Consider the following 18,845-nt stretch of genomic DNA (forward strand, 5'->3'; position numbering starts at 1 on the left):
CACAAGGCATAGAAATGAAGCATCCATATATATCCATGTTACCAAATCGTGGGACCATGTAAAGTTCTCTATCCATAATGTGTCAAAACTAGCATCCAAAATAGTTCCAAAATGAAAATAACTGAAGAGATAACATGGGTCGGGGTAGGGCCTCACAAACCGGTAGTCAAGCCAAATCGGCTGACATTACCAGTCCCATTGACCTCCAATCTGCTAATGAATCGAAGTTGCTACAAAGCATTAAGCTTGCACAAGAACACCTAGAGGTGATAAGGAGGAAGAAGGAGCAAGACGTGATCCAAGCTATAGTGGACACTCTTACCAGTTTGATACCCGGTACCAACCTCCCCAGTACCAATTCCTCACTGGCCCAACTAAAACTCTTATGCATAGTTGTGGAGGACCAGGTACAAAGCCTAGAAGAGGTTGTTGAAGCACATGCCAAGAAGGAGCATCAAAAGGCTTTAAACACTACCTTGGTGAAAAAGTTACATGAGCTCCGATCCGATCTGCAAAAGGCATAGAAGGCCATCAGAGATGTAATGGATGAGGGGAAATTGCTACTCAATAAGATATGTCTACCCCGTCTATTCTGTGATGATGTGCTTGCCCAGAAAGAGAAACTACAAATTGATTTGCAGACATTCATAAGCACCTTCAAGACCCCATATGATTCCTTTACCGCTTATGGGCAAACCATTCACTGGTTTCATCTTCAGGCTGCAAGAATTGATTTGGAGATCAGCAACCAGACCAAGGATCTATAGGAACTTCAACTGGTTCTACTACCAAGATTGCAAATACTCTAAAAGTGCTATCTCAATCTGGATGCCTTGACGGTTACTCAAGAGATGAGTACTTTGGATGCCATGGAGGAATAGGTATCCCAGATGCAAACAGAGAATGAGGTTGCTACTTCATTACTTGAGTCATGGTCCTTATCCATGAAGCAATTTATGCAGTACTTTAAATCAGTTTTTGACAAGTTTCACTCTTTATTGTATTAAACATTTATTTAGCTAATAGAAATAGGGGTTATTCAGTTGTATTTTGTCATTGTTGGCAAAGGGGGAGAAGTATTCTAGTATTTAAAATTTTGATGCATGCTATGTATACTCATGTTTATCTCTGTAAGGAAGTAGTATACATTTTCTTTTCTACAAAGGGATAGTGTATATGCTTAGGGGGAGTATTTTATATTATGGCATTTTTTTTGTAAAAACACTTAGACGTCAAAATTTTCCTAAGTGTTGCCATCAATGCCAAAGGGGGAGATTGTTGGCATTTTTGATGATTATGTTGTGATTGTCATTGATGGACACACACTTGCTATGAGATCACTTTTTGTATATATGAGTTATGCTCAACCGGTATTTGTTTCAAACCGGTATTATGTTATAGTCTTTAGACTATCAATGTCTTGCAGAAAGTGTTTACCGATCTCAAGCGGCATGAGAACCTCAAGCAGTTTGTGGATCTCAAGAGGAATGGAGAAAAGGAACTAGAAGCGGCAGTTATCATTTTCCCAGTCTTCATTTCTATCAACCGGTAATCTGTTAAACCGGTATTACTCTGAGTTACCAATTGACAATCAGTAAAGTTGTATAAACTAGTAATACTCTGTGATGAGTTACCAACCGGTATATCTTTGTGATGAGTTACCATCCACCGACACTTTGGAAGTGATTTTGTGCCATGTTACCAAATGTGTCTAGATACAATGAACCTAGGAACTTGCAATGTAATCCTATTGGACCGACAAGAAATCAAATTCCTTTTAAGGACATCATTTCTAGGGTTTCAATATGTGTGAGTAGCTGTTAGGGTTTGAAGTGGTTGATGAGTTCTTGTATGTGCGATCTTAAAAAAGAGATCAAGTCTATGTACTGTAACAGAGTATGGATTTACTGAAGACTGAAGTAATGCTGAAATACATTAGCAATGAGCTATCATGGATCTAACCAAGTAGGCTATGCTATTTGCTAGATCATTCACTTGTTCATTACTCACATCTTTGAAAAGTTAGAAACCCTTAACCGGGTAGGACCAGAAAAGCCTTTGTAAATCCTCTAACAAGGTGATTCACATCTGTGGATTTAAAATCCTCTCACAAGGTAGTCTTTAATCGGACTTATCTCCTAACAAAGATTGAGATTCCTAACAGGATTTGTTCTGGTAAAGAACATTGTATGACCTCAACCGGTCTGGTTACTATTCTGCAGATAGTTACTTGTGAGTTTCATCTCACCGTGATTTTTCCCATTTGGGTTTCCATGTCAAAATCTCTTGTGTTATGGTGATTGTGCTTATGTGGGTGAATGCCTTACTTGTTGTTTGGTTTGCATTTGTGTTAACTGGTTTGTTAGTTAAATTGTTATACCGGTTTACCGCTAGACTGATAAAGTGTTTGAGTACAAATTTTTTTGGTATACTAATTCACCCCCCCCCTCTTAGTATTCATCACTTACTATATGAGAACTACCCTTCTCTTTCAGAAATGGCTAACCTTTATGGTCATGGTTTTGACATCCTAGCTAAATGTGGATATAATGGTAATGGTTGCGGTGCCCAAGAACAAGGGATAAAAGTTCCTTTGGAAAATAAATTCCGTGATACAACATTTGGACTTGGCTATGATCCTTTTGAGCATACCAAAGCTTCCATGAGACCATCTATTAGTGTTAATGTTATTATCACTTCCCTCTCAATAAAATATCCGGAGTATATTGACTGCGACTCTTCTAGTGTTTTTTCTTTGGATGTTTTTTCCACTGATGATTCCTTAGCTGAATTCTTAGGAGCCTGTGACAACCTTCCTCATTATCACCATAATCATGGTTTTCCCCATTGTTTAAATCCAAAAGCTTACATTGGGAAAGAAAGAAATGACAATGAGATAGTTAAAGAATTCCCTAAATTGAGAGACAATCCTCAACAAAGAAACCTCCTCATAATTGGCACTATTAATATTAGAATGGATCCATCTATTGAAGAAAAAGTCATTAAGATAGGAAAATGTCTTGATAGAGAAGAACAAAAGAAATATTCTGAATGTTACATGAATTCCCTAAAATAGTTGCTTGGATATACTTTGATATACTTGGCATTGATCGTAAGATTTTCACTCATAACATTGTCTTAGTTCTTGATGCTAAACCTGTGAAGCGAAAAATTTGAAAGATAAATCCTAAATTGGCATTTCTTGTTAAGGCTGAGATTGAAAAGTTATTGGATTTTGGATTCATCCATCCTATCGCTTACTCCCCATGGATTTCAAACATTGTAGCCATGGCTAAATCTGATAACAAGATTAGGATGTGTACGGATTTTTGAGATCTAAATAAGGCCTCTTTGAAGGATGATTTCCCTCTCCCAAATATCAATATGATAGTGGATTCTATAGCAGGCCATTTTTTATTATCCTTTATGGATGGTTTCTCAGGATATAATCAAATCTTCATTAATCCTCAAGATCAATTCAAAACTGCTTTCACCACCCCTTGGGCACATTTTGTTGGGTTGTGATGCCTTTTGGATCAAAAAATGCAGGTGCTACCTATCAACATGATATGACTCATCTTTCATGATCATGTGCATAAAATATTAGAAGATTACATTGATGATATCTTAGCTAAATCCATTCTTTGTATAGATCATGTTAAGATCCTTCGTCAGGTCTTTGAAAGAATTCATAGGTACAACATGTGCTTGAATCCTCGAAAGTGTGTTTTTGTTGTGGATAGTGGAAAACTATTAGGATTCATAGTCTCGCATCATGGAATTGAGGTGGATACGAAGAAGATAGATGCCATTGTTAACATGCCACCTCCTAAAAATATTTCCCAACTAAAAAGTTTACAAGGAAAGATTCAAGTTATTTGAGGTTTGTTTCTCAACTTGAGGATCACACCTTTCCTTTTAATCAATTTCTTAAAAATAATATCACCTTTCAATGGAATGAGGATTGCCATCAAACATTTCAAGACAAAAAAACATATTTGGCCAATCCTCCTATTCTTCAACCTGCTAACCCTTCCAAGCCCTTTCTTTTATACATAATTGCTTCCCTTCATGCTCTTGCAGCCTTATTGGCACAATGTGATAACGATGGTAGAGAACGTCTAGTTTACTATTGTATACACCTAAAAATGGTATGAAGATAATTAATTAAATAAGCAATTATTTAATTAATCCCCTATCCTGATTTAATTGAATTCATTAGCAATTTGATTAAATTCTCCCTTTAATCTACTTATTAATAAATCTAAGGATTTATTTAATAGGTTCATTTCAATAGTCCCCTTTGATTAATTAATCCTCCCTCCATTTAATTCATTTCTTCTAATCCCCTAATTAATTAAAAATAAATCAATTGATTAGTTGTTGAAAGTTAATTAGCCTTTTCCTATTATTTGAATTTTTTAATTTAAATTACCCACATGCCTCCTAACTTCTAACCACCTAACCTAACCATCCCTTAACTTAACCCATTTCACCTAACCTTGGGTTTAGCTAACCCTATCCTATCTTTCACATCCTAACTTCCGTATCCTAGCCTCCTATGGTGTGGACATTCTCCCCTTGAGACACATGGCACTTAGGCCACATGTCTCCTCCCTTGGACAGTTGCCCCCTTATGAGCAAGGCTCCTTGACACTTGTCACCATAGAGATGACAAGTGTCCCTCCCTCCAACCTCTTCTCCAAACTCCTCCAATTTCACCCTTGATATCTTCAGACTCAATCTTGACTGTTGATTCCTGCCACCTCACCCCTAGCCTTGGAAATCCTATAAATATCCCCCATTTTGGAGAACAAAGTATCCCATCTCATATCAATTTAGGAATTGTTACTATAGGAATATCCATTATAGCATATCATTTGAGCATTGTTATTATAGGCAATTGCATCCTAGATCTAGTTTAATTTGATCATTTTCTAGCATAATTGTTGAGTCATGTAGCTTTATCAATCTCTTTTTTAGCTTAATTACATCATCATCATAGCTTAATCATGCGTATCATTAGATTAATTAGCCTCTTGGATCAATATAGCATAATCAATATCATCTATCTTTCATATCATATCATTTCAAATCCTCCATCTAGGTGTAGTCAAGTCACTAGGATTGCTTATCCAGATCTGAGAGCAAATCCACACTTGCATGTCTTATGAGGCGATAGGTCGCTTTATCATGGTTTAATTTTCATTTTATTTGAATTTTCTAACAATAATTGTAATGATCTATTGAGTGTTTGTGTTGCAGCTGCAAGTACCCTACTTCACACACACGACATTTTGACGCCCACCGTGGGGCCGAAAATCTCATTTTTGGCCTCTTTGCATCATCAAATTTTCAATCTCGTAGGTTTCTGGTTGAGTTTGTTTTAGAATCTCGTACAAGTACCTTTATAGTACCATACAATTTTCTTTGTGCACTCGTACGGGTATGTGAGAATACTCGTACAAATTTTTGCTTTTGTGTTTACAAAATAGATTATATTTTAGGGTTTTCATGCTTCAATTTGGCTATTACTAATGCTAACCCTAGTCTGCTTGTGAGTTTTCTAGTAGCCTAATTGGTTTTTGCAGGACGATTGTCGAAGATTATATTTGTCAAAGCTTAATTTCATTAAAACAACATGACTACTAACATATTTGTTTTGCAGGTTGCCTAGGAGAATTCAACCAAACTTTGTGTCTTCTTTAAGTTTTCTAGGCAAACTTATTTTGCTAATGGTAAATGAACATCATGTTTTCTATGTTTGAGAAGTTGTCTAAAAGGTAGGAGAGTATGCTCTTGTCCATTTGGACAATCAAAAATCCTGACCCTTGAAGCGCTTCTATGTTTGAGATTTGATTACCTTTAGTGGGCCTATCACAGTGGGAAAAAGTAATCACCCTGTGAGAACGACCCAAGTGAGTACAGCTAGACCTAAGATTTCCGACTCACTCTAAAAAATAGGCCTCTCGGGATTAAAGTCTTGGAGGATGGGAATATTTGAGTTTTCTCTTTTGAGATCTCTTATATCATACATTTAGTAGGGCCTCGTGGTCTCAATCATGCTTGTGTGACTACTTCTTGTTTCGGTACCTTATTGGGCTATAGGCCTCAATCATGCTTGCATGACTGCAAAGGGTAATTTCAAATGAAAACCCTTACTATAAATCCTAAGATAGAAGCTACCTGATTCACCTCCAAAAGGGGGATAATCTTTATGCAAGAGAGATAGTAACTCTCCCAAGACACTTGCCATATCCTGCCCCCATTAGTGTTTGGAGTTGGATAATACGACATTGAGAATCCATTGTGTGAGACTAAACAGTCATATTCTGATTAGCTATTGGGTGTGTACCTAAGTTTGCAAGAAAAGGTTTTCTCTCTCAGCCAACTTCCTTAGGATTTAACATGTTGTTCTTGAGATCATTTATCATATCACGTGTTTGTTGTTTCTTCATCCTTGAAATAGAAAATCAGACATCTAAAAAATTGGAAAACAGAAGCAAAACATCTTGATCAAAAATCTGTCCAAATAAAATTTTTGTCTCTGTTCTATCCTAAGTCATACGAGCTTTCTAGTTTGTCATATGGGAAATCTATTTTATCATTTGGTTTGGTGAGAATTGTCATACGAGTCATTTTTGCAGAGGCTTTTTTGTTATCTTTTGTTGTTTGGTTATGTGGTAAGTTTCGTACAAGTTTATGCCTTTGTCATGCGAGATTTCTAGTTTATCATATGGATGTGTCTAAATTGTCCTCTAGGGCTATCTAAATTGTCATACAAATTTTTGTCTTTGTCAGTCTAGAGTTGTCTTCTTGCATGTCTTTTTCAGACCTATCATGTTTTCCTGGTCAATTTACAGTGAGCATAAACACCTGATATATGTCATTTTGTTCTTAGATCATCTTCTTGGTTCGCTTGGTCAAGTTATCTTTTATCAAATCGGATTCTAGAAATAGACACCTCAATATTTTCAAGTATTCACCTTCAACAAGCTCAAGATCTAAACTTCTCAAAGTGCATTATCACCCTCTTTGATAAACTAATAACTCAAACATAGTTTCTCATCAGGATCTATCATCCTCTATCATGGAACTACAACATTTGGTCAGAATAACCTTGTCCCACATCATAGGATATATTGTTCCTATTGAACTTGGTTTTATCAAAATCATCATCATTGTACTCCAAAACTGAAGATCAAAAAACTTGCAAACTTTCCAACACTTGAATTATCTTTTCATGTCATATCACTCTATCATATGTACATTGGCAATTGATCACTTATCGAAACAACTTTTAGACAATCGAATCCTTGCACAATATTCAACACATGTGTATGCCTATTTTAACTAGAGTGTAGAGACGGAAGATTGCAGAAATGGAAATTGATAAATTTAAATTAACTGAAGATTATAGGAACATGGAACATGAAAAAAAAATACAAGAAGAAGAGGAAATAACAGAACAACATCTTAGAGAAATCAAGCAAGATCCAAAATTCGATAAATTTTAGGAAAAAATATTGGAGGGAGAAAAGGAAAAATACTTCCTAATGTTAGCAAAATTTGGTGCTACACTCCCCCAAGTTTTTGATGTGAGAAAATTAGGACAAAATATAATTGACCTTTTCTCTGATAACGAATGACACGAGGATATTTTTGGTCACAAAATGATGACGTATCAATTCCTGATAACACAAGAACTAATGACAAAACTTCCATTCCCAAAAAGGATGACATAGAAATTCTAAACCATGTCAAAACTAATGAGGACACAAGAAAGAGTCTAGATGATACAAGAAGAGATCAAGATCATACTAGAATGCACACTCATGGTTATACAAGGACAAATCATGTTGATAATCCTATCACAACTCTTACACAACAAATACAAACGCTGCAAACAAAAATTCAAGATATGCAAAGAGGAACTGTTAGAAGATACTCGCTTCAAGAAACTTGTCCTTACCCATTCAACATAAATCTAAACACGATATCATTTCCTATAGGCTGTGAAACTCCTCAATACGATAAATATAATGGAAGTACTAACCCCTAGGATCATATATGAGAATTTTGCACGATGAGTATAGAGTTTTCACATGGGGATATATACCTGATGAGATTATTTCCAAAGAGATTAAGTGGACTATCTATGGAATGGTTCTCCAAACTTCCACCTAGAATTAGATCATTCATGGAATTGGTGGATAAGTTTGTTTCACAATACTCTTACAATATTCAACATGAGGTCACAATGCTAGACCTATGTAATACTAAACAAAAGAGTGGAAGAATCTTTCATGACATTTCTACAGAGATGGAGATGGTTAGCTTCATGATATCCTCGAACGGTGCCGAAATATGAGAAAATAGACATGTTCATCAATAACCTAAATGGACAAATGAGCTATCATCTAAAAATACAATGCCATCAAAATTTTGAAAAGATGATTAATAATGGTATTAGAATGGAAGAATCCATGGTAAAGAAGGGTGAGTTGAAGCTATACAAAGGAGTTAATCCTCCTAACAACAATATTAGCAACAATAACAATGATAAGCCTAAATTTTGGAATAGAAATAGAAATTTCATAAATGATGGAATAGTGGATAACAATAATGTAAAACTGAAACAACCAGTTTTCAATTCATCCACTCACTCAGCAGCGGCTCAACAAAACAACAATCACCAAAAATCAACTTTCAACAATTTCTTTCAAAGGAAATTTACAAACATTGGTGAACCACTTGGGTTAGCACTAAAGACACTTCTCCCAAACAAATTGATTACTTTGCCAGAAGGAAGGAACTACGAACCTCAAGTGAAACCCTCTTGGTGGAATGACAACCATTATTGTGATTTCCGTCGAAACAAGGGACACCACATGGATAATTGTCAGAGATTGAAACATGTCATCAAAGATTTGATTGATAATGGAGTGATAACTATGGATTAACATACGATAAACGAATCTCATATAGCTTTTAAAACTCTGCTTATGAACTATGAGTAAGGGTAAAGAAAAGGTAAAATATGCTCTTACATATGATAATGTGGTAAATGTGATTGTAGTTAAAGAGAAACAACATCAAGAACCTTCTCATGCTATCACAAGAAGCAAAGATAAAGTTGTTTTTCTAGGTCCTACCACTAACATGCCATCCACTACAAAACAATATAGTCTAGTGGATCAATTATAGAAAATGCCTGCGCAAATATCCATCTTAGAACTTTTAAAAATTTCACCTGCACACAAAGAAATTATTGAACAAGAATTATTAGATACAACAGTGTCTAAGGATCTTGATATAGATCAATTCCAAACCATGGTGGGACATCTCGCAAACCCACACTGCTTATCATTCACCAAAGAAGATGACATGTCCTTGCAAAATCCCCATAATTCTCCCTTGCATATTGAAGTCCTCATTCATAAGACGTGAGTTAAATGTGTCCTAATAGATGGGGGAGTTGGCTTAAACATTTGATCATTGAGTCTTGTGTGTGCTCTAGGTTATTCAGAAGATGCATTTGATCCCCAGAAAAATATCACCATCAAAGTATATGATGAAGAAGACCATTCCTCTAAAGGAATTGTGATGTTACCCATCAGAGTGGGACCTTTGCAGAAATACACAACATGCCAAGTCCTAGAATTGGAATTATCATACAACAAACTCTTGGGAAGACCATTGATACATGACATACAAGTTGTTCCATCAACATATCATCAGTGCCTAAAATCTCCCTATAATGGGCAGGAAATCATGATCTCAGTAGATTCAAATCCATTTCAATACTGTAGTAATCTAAAACCAGCTCAAGAGGTCATTGTTCCTCATAATAGGGAGGCATCGTCTTTGAACACAAAATCTAAAGAAAAACCATTTGCCTCAATTTTGTCAAGTATGGAAAAACAAATGCAGCTAAGAGATCAAGGGAATGAAGAATATTCAATATCACAACTACCACTTTCTCCTAAGTCCTATGGAAAACCATGAAACTCTAAACAACAACCAATTGTGAAACATCTTCCAATATTTGATGGAGCATTTGTTAGTGTTGGGACCTTATCAGAGGAAAAAAAGACAAAGATGCACTACAGTGGCTATACAAGGATGAAGAAGTCCAACAAAAGATCAACAATGTTAGAATACCCACTGAAAAATATGGAAATGGATTAACATCCTTCAAACAATAGGATACACTGGAAAAAGTCTTATAGGAAAAAGAAAAGAAGGTATCTTAGAACCTATCCAACCTCATACTCAGTAGGCTACAGACAAAGTAGGCTTAGGGTATGGACAAGTTACTCTACCAGAAGATACATCTTCTAGCCAACAACAAGAGGAATATGAAAACATAGAAGAACAACATGCAATTGAAAGGGAAGAAGCATCTGCCAAGCAACAAGCACAAGCATACATGAAATGGAAAAAGAAGCAAGCTTCAAATCAATAGGAAAAACAAACTAAAAGCACCTCCCAAGTAGCATTAACTCTCAATCAAAACAAGCACGAACCTAGTACTAATCAAGGAGAGCTCATAGAAAGGCTAAAAAAACTCAATCTTAGTCCAGAAGAAGCTGAATATGAAAGAAGAAAAGATATAGCAAGAAAAGAAGAAGAAACAAATCAAACACTATATGAACAAATTTGTAGATTGCAAGCCACAAGTGAGATAGATTCTAATGAATGGGAATGTGATTCCTATCACTTTGAAGAATCAACTAAAGAAAATTGCTTTGAAGAAGATGTAGGAGTCGATGTAGTTCACATGTATGCAGGACAAATGTTAGGAACTAGCCCACTTGAATTAGAATCACATTCGACTGACTTGGAATTAATCGAGGATGATCAGAAGCTCCTTGCATGAGGTCATTCTAATGAGAGTACCATTATAGACATTGGCATACATATCAAAAACTTTGACATCTCTATCATGACCCTTGATACCCTTGAAGCATCTCAACTTGATGACCCCTTACTGCTAATCCACCCTGAACTTATTGATTGGGAAAATGAAAGACATATTGCCATTGATACCTTTCCTACTGACCATGTCATATCTATATATCTTAATGTAATTGAACCTACAACAAATTTCACTAGGAATTTCAACAATGCATCTTCCAGTCAAGTGGGTTCCAAATCTCCCAGTCGCAAAAAGGAAAATAAAGAAAACAATATCAGGTCTAATGCTGAAAACCATTTCTTGGCAACATTAGATCAGGAAAAAGTAAAAAGAAAGGACACATCTAATGGTGAAATGCTCCTCAAGGTGTCGAAAGATGGGAGATTTGATACTTTACCTAAGCACTATCAAGAAAGGTCACCCATTTTGACCAAACCAATAGAGGCACTTAACATTGGCACAACAGAGAGACCAAAGATTCTACATCCAACGACTTCTCTGTCTGAACAAGAACTGCAACAATATATGAAATTCTTCAAATGATGGCAAGTTAATTTTGCCTGGTCATATGTAGACATGCTAGGGTTGTATCTAGAGATTATTATGCATCACTTAAATGGTCAGTCCAGGAGCCAAGCCAGTTAAACAAAATTAAGAAAGATGCATCCTCGTATTGCTCTTTTGGTCAAAGTAGAATTAAAGAAATTACTGAATGTAGGATTCATCAGACCTATAGAATATCCTTAATGGGTATCCAACATTGTTCTTGTTTCCAAACTAGATAAAAGTATCAGAATATGCACAGACTTCAAAGATCTTAATAATGCATGTCCAAAGGATGACTTTCCTTTACCTAACATTGACATCATTGTGGATTTAATTACTGGACACTCCATGTTTTCTCTAATGGATGGTTTCTCTGGATACAATCAGGTTAAAATAGCACCTAAAGATCAAGAAAAGACAACTTTCACATGTCCATGGGGTACTTTCTACTGGAACATCATGACTTTTGGACTAAAGAACGCAGGTGATACATATCATAGAGCTATGACAATGATATTCCATGACATGAATCATACATTCATGGAAGATTATGTGGATGACATATTGGCCAAATCATACAACAAAGAAGACCATATAGGAATAGTGGAAAAGATCTTTGACAGGTTAGAACAATATAAGCTACGACTCAATCCCAAGAAATGTGCCTTTGGTGTCACTTCAGGAAAGCTATTGGGCTACATTGTTTCAGCTAGAGGTATCAAAGTAGATCCAGCTAAGGTCAAAGCAATCATGGAAATGGCATCTCCCCAGAATATCGGTCAACTAAGATCACTCCAAGGTAGACTACAGTCAATTAGAAGATTTGTTGCTCAACTAGCAGATAAATGCCAACCATTTACTCATCTATTGCATAAAATTTTAATTTCAAGTGGGACCATTAATGTGAGGATGCATTCAATAAGATCAAGGCCTATCTCATGCAACCCATCCTAATGTCACCAATTCTAGGAAATACATTGTTACTCTATGTATCAGCCACCAAAGTATCATTAGGAGTTTTTCTTGCACAACAAGATAATGAAGGAAAAGAATGAGCCATCTACTACATCAGCAGAACATTAGCGGGATACGAACTTGACTATTCCCCAACAAAAAAAGCATGCTTGGTGGTAGTTTTTGCTTCTCAAAAATTAAGACACTCTCTACTATCATACTCCATCAAGTTGATCGCTAAAATCAATCCATTGAAGTATTTGCTTAGCAAGGCAACATTAACAAGAATATTAGAAAAATTGATCATGATTCTAAGAGAGTTTGATAGTGAGTATGTTGATAGAAAAGCTATAAAAGGGTAAGTCATTGCAGACCAACTAGTAGAGGCACCGCTTCAAGATGATCGTCCCTTATAGATTGAGTTTCCCGATGTTGATATCCTAACGGTCACCACAAAAACATAGAAAGTATACTTTAATGGATCATATACATAGCATGGATCACAAGCAGGCATTATATTCATCATGCCACAAGGTCATACAATTCCAAAAGCATACAAATTAATTTTTCCATGCACCAACAATACAACAAAATATGAAGCTTTGGTTACAAGTATCAAAATGGCTATAGAATGGAACATTACACAACTTCAGGTCTTTGGAGACTCTCATCTTGTCATCAATCAAATTAATGACGATTACCAAACAAAGGATGAAAAGCTAATGCCTTATATGAAGACGGTTGATGATGTCAAGAAATACTTTGTTGAAATAACTTTTCAGCAGATTCCAAGGAATGATAACAAAGCAGTAGATGTCATGGCAACATTTGCTTCTCTACTTCAGACACAGGAAAATCAAGAGCATTACGAATTCCTGGTGGAAGAGTTGTTTTACCTTGCTCATAATTGTCCTGATTCCCAAACTATCTGTCACCTTGTTGGGCATGATTCCTCCCACTATGGCCAAACTTATACATACCTGGAAGATAACACCCTCCCTCCTGACTTGTCAAAAAACCAAAAGAGAAACTTTATTCACCAATCCTCTCATTATACTCTTGTCACGGATACCCTTTTTAAACGAGGCCTGGATGGTACTCTTTTAAGATGTCTCGAGCAAGAATAATCTGAGAAGGCCTTAAATGAATTCTATAATGACATTTGTGGCACTCATTCAAGTGGTCTTACCCTTTCGAAAAAACTCATACACTTGGGCTATTATTGGCCAACTATGGAACGAGATTCTTTTCAGATAGCTAAAACATGCAAACAATGTCAGATCCATGGGAATTTGAATCATGCACCAACACAAGAACTTCATGCTTTGGCAACATCTTGGCCTTTCTGTCAATGGGGTCTTGATCTAGTAGGAAAGATAAATCCTTCTTCATCCAATGGTCACAAATTCATCATTTTCACTACAGAATATTTCACAAAATGGATTGAGGCAGTACCTCTTATCAATATCATGGGAAAACAAATTGTTGCATTTATCTTGAACTACATCATATGTCGCTATGGTATACCCATGACCATTATCATTGATAATGGGCGACCATTCAAGAATTAGGATGTACAAGAGTTATGTGAAAAATTCAAGATCCAACACAGATTTTCCACACCCTACTATCCCCAAGGGAATGGGTAAGCAGAAGCATCAAACAAAAATATTTTGAAAATCCTCAAAAAGACAGTAAATGATACTGGCAGAGATTGGCATAATAAATTGAACCCTTCTCTATGGACCTATCGTACCAATATCCGCACACCAACATGTGCCACACCTTTCTCTCTTGTTTATGGATCAGAAGCAATACTGCCAATAGAAGTAGAGATACCTTCTCTATGAGTATCATTAAAAGGCCTTATCTCAGATGAAGAACAACAAGTATCTAGATTGCAAGAGTTAGAATTGATCCACAAACAAAGACAAAATGCCTTTGATCATTTAAAGGTATTGTAGACACCTAAAAATGTCTCGTTAATTCTACACTAATTATTCATCTATTTAATTAAGTAATTATTTAATTATTTGATTAAACTATTTCTTCTGATCATCGCCTTTCAACACTTCTAATTATTCTATTTCTATTCTCAAATCATTTTAATCAGTTAACCCTATCTCAATTATTAATTAAATGTAAATTATTTAATTAATTGTGACCTTTTCTTTAGTTAAATAATCTTTATTATTTAATTAATTCAATCTCCTAAGTTTAAATAATTTCATTTAAATTATTTAAATTAATTAACTTATTCCTCCAAATCCCCAAATTATAATTTCCATTAATTCCATCCAATTTTATTTCATTTCTCCCAAATTTGAATTTCACTTCATTTTATCTAATTTCATATTTCCAAATTCACATTTTCCCCAAATCTGAATTTCAATTAATTTCATGTGCATTTCAGCATTCGAATGACCAAATTCAAATCCAAATTGAAAATGAAAATCAAATTCAATTTCAAATTCCTACAACACATGCTAAAATCAAAATTGATTGATCAAATCAGTTGTCTAATTAGTTAACTCAGTTAACTCATCAATCATCTTTTTTAACTCAAAATCAATTCAGTCTTCTAATCAATCTATTCAGTTCACTAATCAATCAAATGAGTTGACTAATCCATCTATTTAGTTCACTCTTCAATCAATTTAGTTGACTACTCAATCAAATGAGTTACAAATCAATCAATTTTATTTATCTCTCAATCAACACTTGAGTTCTATTTCTCACCCCCTTTGTGTTGAAAATCTATAAATTCAACCTCTTTTCATGAATTCAAGCTAGCTTTTCTAGAATCATAGAATCACAGTCTTCAAAACATTTGTATACAGGAAATTGGTGCAATACCTGAGAGCCATCAACCACACAAATTGGAGAAGAGCAATGGAAGCCTTTCTACATCAAATGAGGGAGTTTTAGATATATCTTTCTTTCAATTCAATTGATAATTATCTTTATTCTATTGTTATTTAGGAGTAATAATTAGATTTAGAGTTGTGATTCGCTCTTTGATAATCTGATTTATGCAATTTATGCCTATTTATTGCCTGAGTACAAATGGTGAACCCGACGTGAAATCACTATAACCTTCATTTTTGTTTTGACATGTTTTGCAGATCCGTACGGACACGGGAAATTGGACGTCGCAATTGCATACTCAGAAATTCGCAATTGCTCATATCATATCGCAATTGCACTGATATCATATCACAATTGATTAGATAGGATGTTGTAATTGCTTAAATAGATTGCAATTATTCTTAAGGATTGCAAATTCAAAAAAAATTGTGTCATTTTTGCATTATTTTGTCTTGCGCATCTAACCTTGAAATTTTATTAAATTCTGGAAAAATTGATTTCTGCATATAAAATGTATCTAATCCAATGGCAGGAAAGGTGAGATTCTGAATTTCAGGTGCAAGAAAGGCAAAACAGAATAGGAGACAACAAAAGGTTTATCAAAGACTTCTAAAGGTTGAAAGGAAGCTCCGTGAGATCGAAGAAAGGGAGTGGTGGAACCTAAAATTATCCGGGTTGGACAATCAAAAAATTATTCTACAGGGAGTATATCTTACCCAAGAATATTTTTTGCAATGTGATTATATTTTGCATATAAATGATTTAAAAATAAAATATATTTTTACAAAAGGGCAGGGAGAGGGAGTTGAACACTCAACCTCTCAACCCGACCTTCCTAACTACCCATACCTACCCTCCCCTTTTACCAATTGCTCTATTGTATTACTTGAAAATGTTTATTAGGGTAAATTACTATGGATAATAATTTGCAAATAGTTCCACAAGATTTTAATTTATTAAAGTAATCTTGAAATGTGGAAATACATTTTTAAATATGTGATTTAAATAAATTATTTTTACCCTAAAACATTGGTAAAATATATTAAGGTAAAATGTTATTTCATATAAATGGATCTTATTTTGAAAAATGTTTCAAAGGTGTGAAATGTTTCAAATCACAAGTGGAGATAATAAAAAGCATTTGTTTATTTAAGTGGATTTTTAATCTTTTCATATGCATATTATTCGCCCTAGAGTTAATAAATTGAATAATTTATATTAGGGTAAACCATCTTATCATGTAGTTAATGGTTTGATTGGTTTGTTGCAAGTATGCATCCCATGTGCTAAATTATTTCCAACCAAATTGAGTTTGCCTTCAAGATGAAAATCTATTTTGGAATATTTGCCAAGGTAATGTATTTTTATCAATCGGAGGTAGGTATGTTTTAATCATTTGCTTTTGATTTATTATTTTAAAGGTAAAATTAATTTCAAGAGGTTATTATGGCAAATTCTTTGTTACTTTGGAAATTATTCAAATGAAATTAAAAACACTCTCAAATCTTTAATATCCTTATTTGAATGTTTACTCAAGAAGTTTCCATTTACTTTTGGAGTTTTATGTTAATATCATATTTTATTAGAAATATTTTACCCTAATTGTGTGCAAAGATCATATGTCTCTTTAGGGGGAAAATATTTTTATCTTCATGGGGAAAATATTATCAATGGTTTTATTAAATATATCCCTATGAAATAGGAACATATGACCTATCAAGCTAGTTGATTTTTGTTATGTTTTGTGCAGGATACTATAGGCAAAAATTATATTTCTTGGGTGCATATTAACAGGAAGTATCAAATTTTCAGTAGCACCTTGGCAAAAGAAATCTTGTTTACAACATTTGATAGGATAATAATAGTTTTCAATATTATCTTTTGAAATTACCTTTTGAGAGGTTATAAAGGGATATATTTTATCACAAAGAAAGTTATATTTTATAAGTTCTTTTACCATGGTTAATTCTTTAATTTGATGACCTAATAAATTTTTGCATTTTGATATTATCATTTGATCGTTTATATTTTTCACCCTAAGTGAATAAAATGGAACATGTATATATTAGGGTTGATTTTATGCAAGATCAAAGAATGATTATTATTATTTTGGAGAAAATGTACTTTTACCATAAGTAAAATGATGAAAAGCATTTATTTATTTAAGTGATCCTTTCATATACGTATTATTTTCACCCTAGGTAAATAATTCATTCATTAGGGTGAGTCATTTAATGCTTGATTGGTTTTTGCAAAGGTTACTTTATATAATATAATATTTCCGACCCAAATTAAAGATTACCAAAAGGTGAGAAAGTATTGTAACATTATCGGAAGGGAAGTATTTTCTTTTACTTACTATACAAAATCTTTTACCTTATGTTATTTAATAAAAACTATTATTGGAATAAATATTTACAAGTGTTTAATACTTTGATTTAAGTGAATTGTTGTAAATAAGTATTTTACATAGGGTAAAATGATTATTGCCTAATCTAAAGTGGAATATATTTAATCTTTAATTAATAAGGGATTTGATTGGTTTATTTTATGTGCAGGAGATATTGAATATTTACGAGAAGTATTATCAAAGCAGAGGATAAAGGATATATTATTGAAGCTTTATTTAGTGTGTATTTTAGGGATTCAAATGTAATTATCTCTGTAAACCAAAGGGTGTGTCCTTTGGAAAAACAATTGTCTGTAACTCCCTCCTGTATGCGAAAGGGTGCGTCCTTTCACATATGTCTTTTGGATTAGGTATTTATAGGGAGTCTTTTTCAATTAAGAAAAGTGATCCAGAACAATTCACAATTTGTCAGGCTACCAGTAGGGGCTATGGGATGTCTGTATTGGAGAAGTCTGTAGGAATGGAAGTATCATTTTGAGCAATCACTGTGTAATGGAGTATCTGTAAGTGTAGCTATTGTATGCATTCACTCTCCAAAAATTAATATACAAGATTCGTTGTTTCAATTCCAGAATTCGTGTATACTTTTGTGTTCATGAATTTCATTTTGTCCTCTTGATAAATCTGATAAAGGGTTTAATACAGTGTGCCACCACAAGTTGTTATAATTGAATATAAGATTTGCTTCTTCATGTTCTTCTAGCACTTAATGGAACCTCTATATTGATAGTCTTGTGTTACAAGTTGCCTGAAAACTGTCTCAAGATTTTAATTGAATTATTTGTCCACAAAGTATCATGCATATTTCTGGATAGAGGCACTGGTCTGTTATTTATTTCTAAGATCTTGATTTGTATGCATAAGGTCCTTACAGAGAAACATTCTTCCATATCCTATTTGATCTAATCCTTGCAGATTTCATTCAAGTCTTGAAAGCATTTCATTTTCAATATACAATATCTTTAACATACACTTTTATTCATATTCAGTTTTAAGTTTTCAAAGTATTCTGCTAAAGCACATGATATAGCATAGTTGCAGAACACTAATTTTCCAGTTGTATAAACTTGCTTAGAAGCTTAAATCCACATGTAAATAACTCTTTTGTGCTTGAGAGGGAAGGGTACACCCGCCTAGGTCTTGTGG

The sequence above is a fragment of the Cryptomeria japonica genome, chromosome 3 (genome assembly GCF_030272615.1).
Source record: "Cryptomeria japonica chromosome 3, Sugi_1.0, whole genome shotgun sequence".
NCBI classification, from domain to species: Eukaryota; Viridiplantae; Streptophyta; class Pinopsida; order Cupressales; family Cupressaceae; genus Cryptomeria; species Cryptomeria japonica.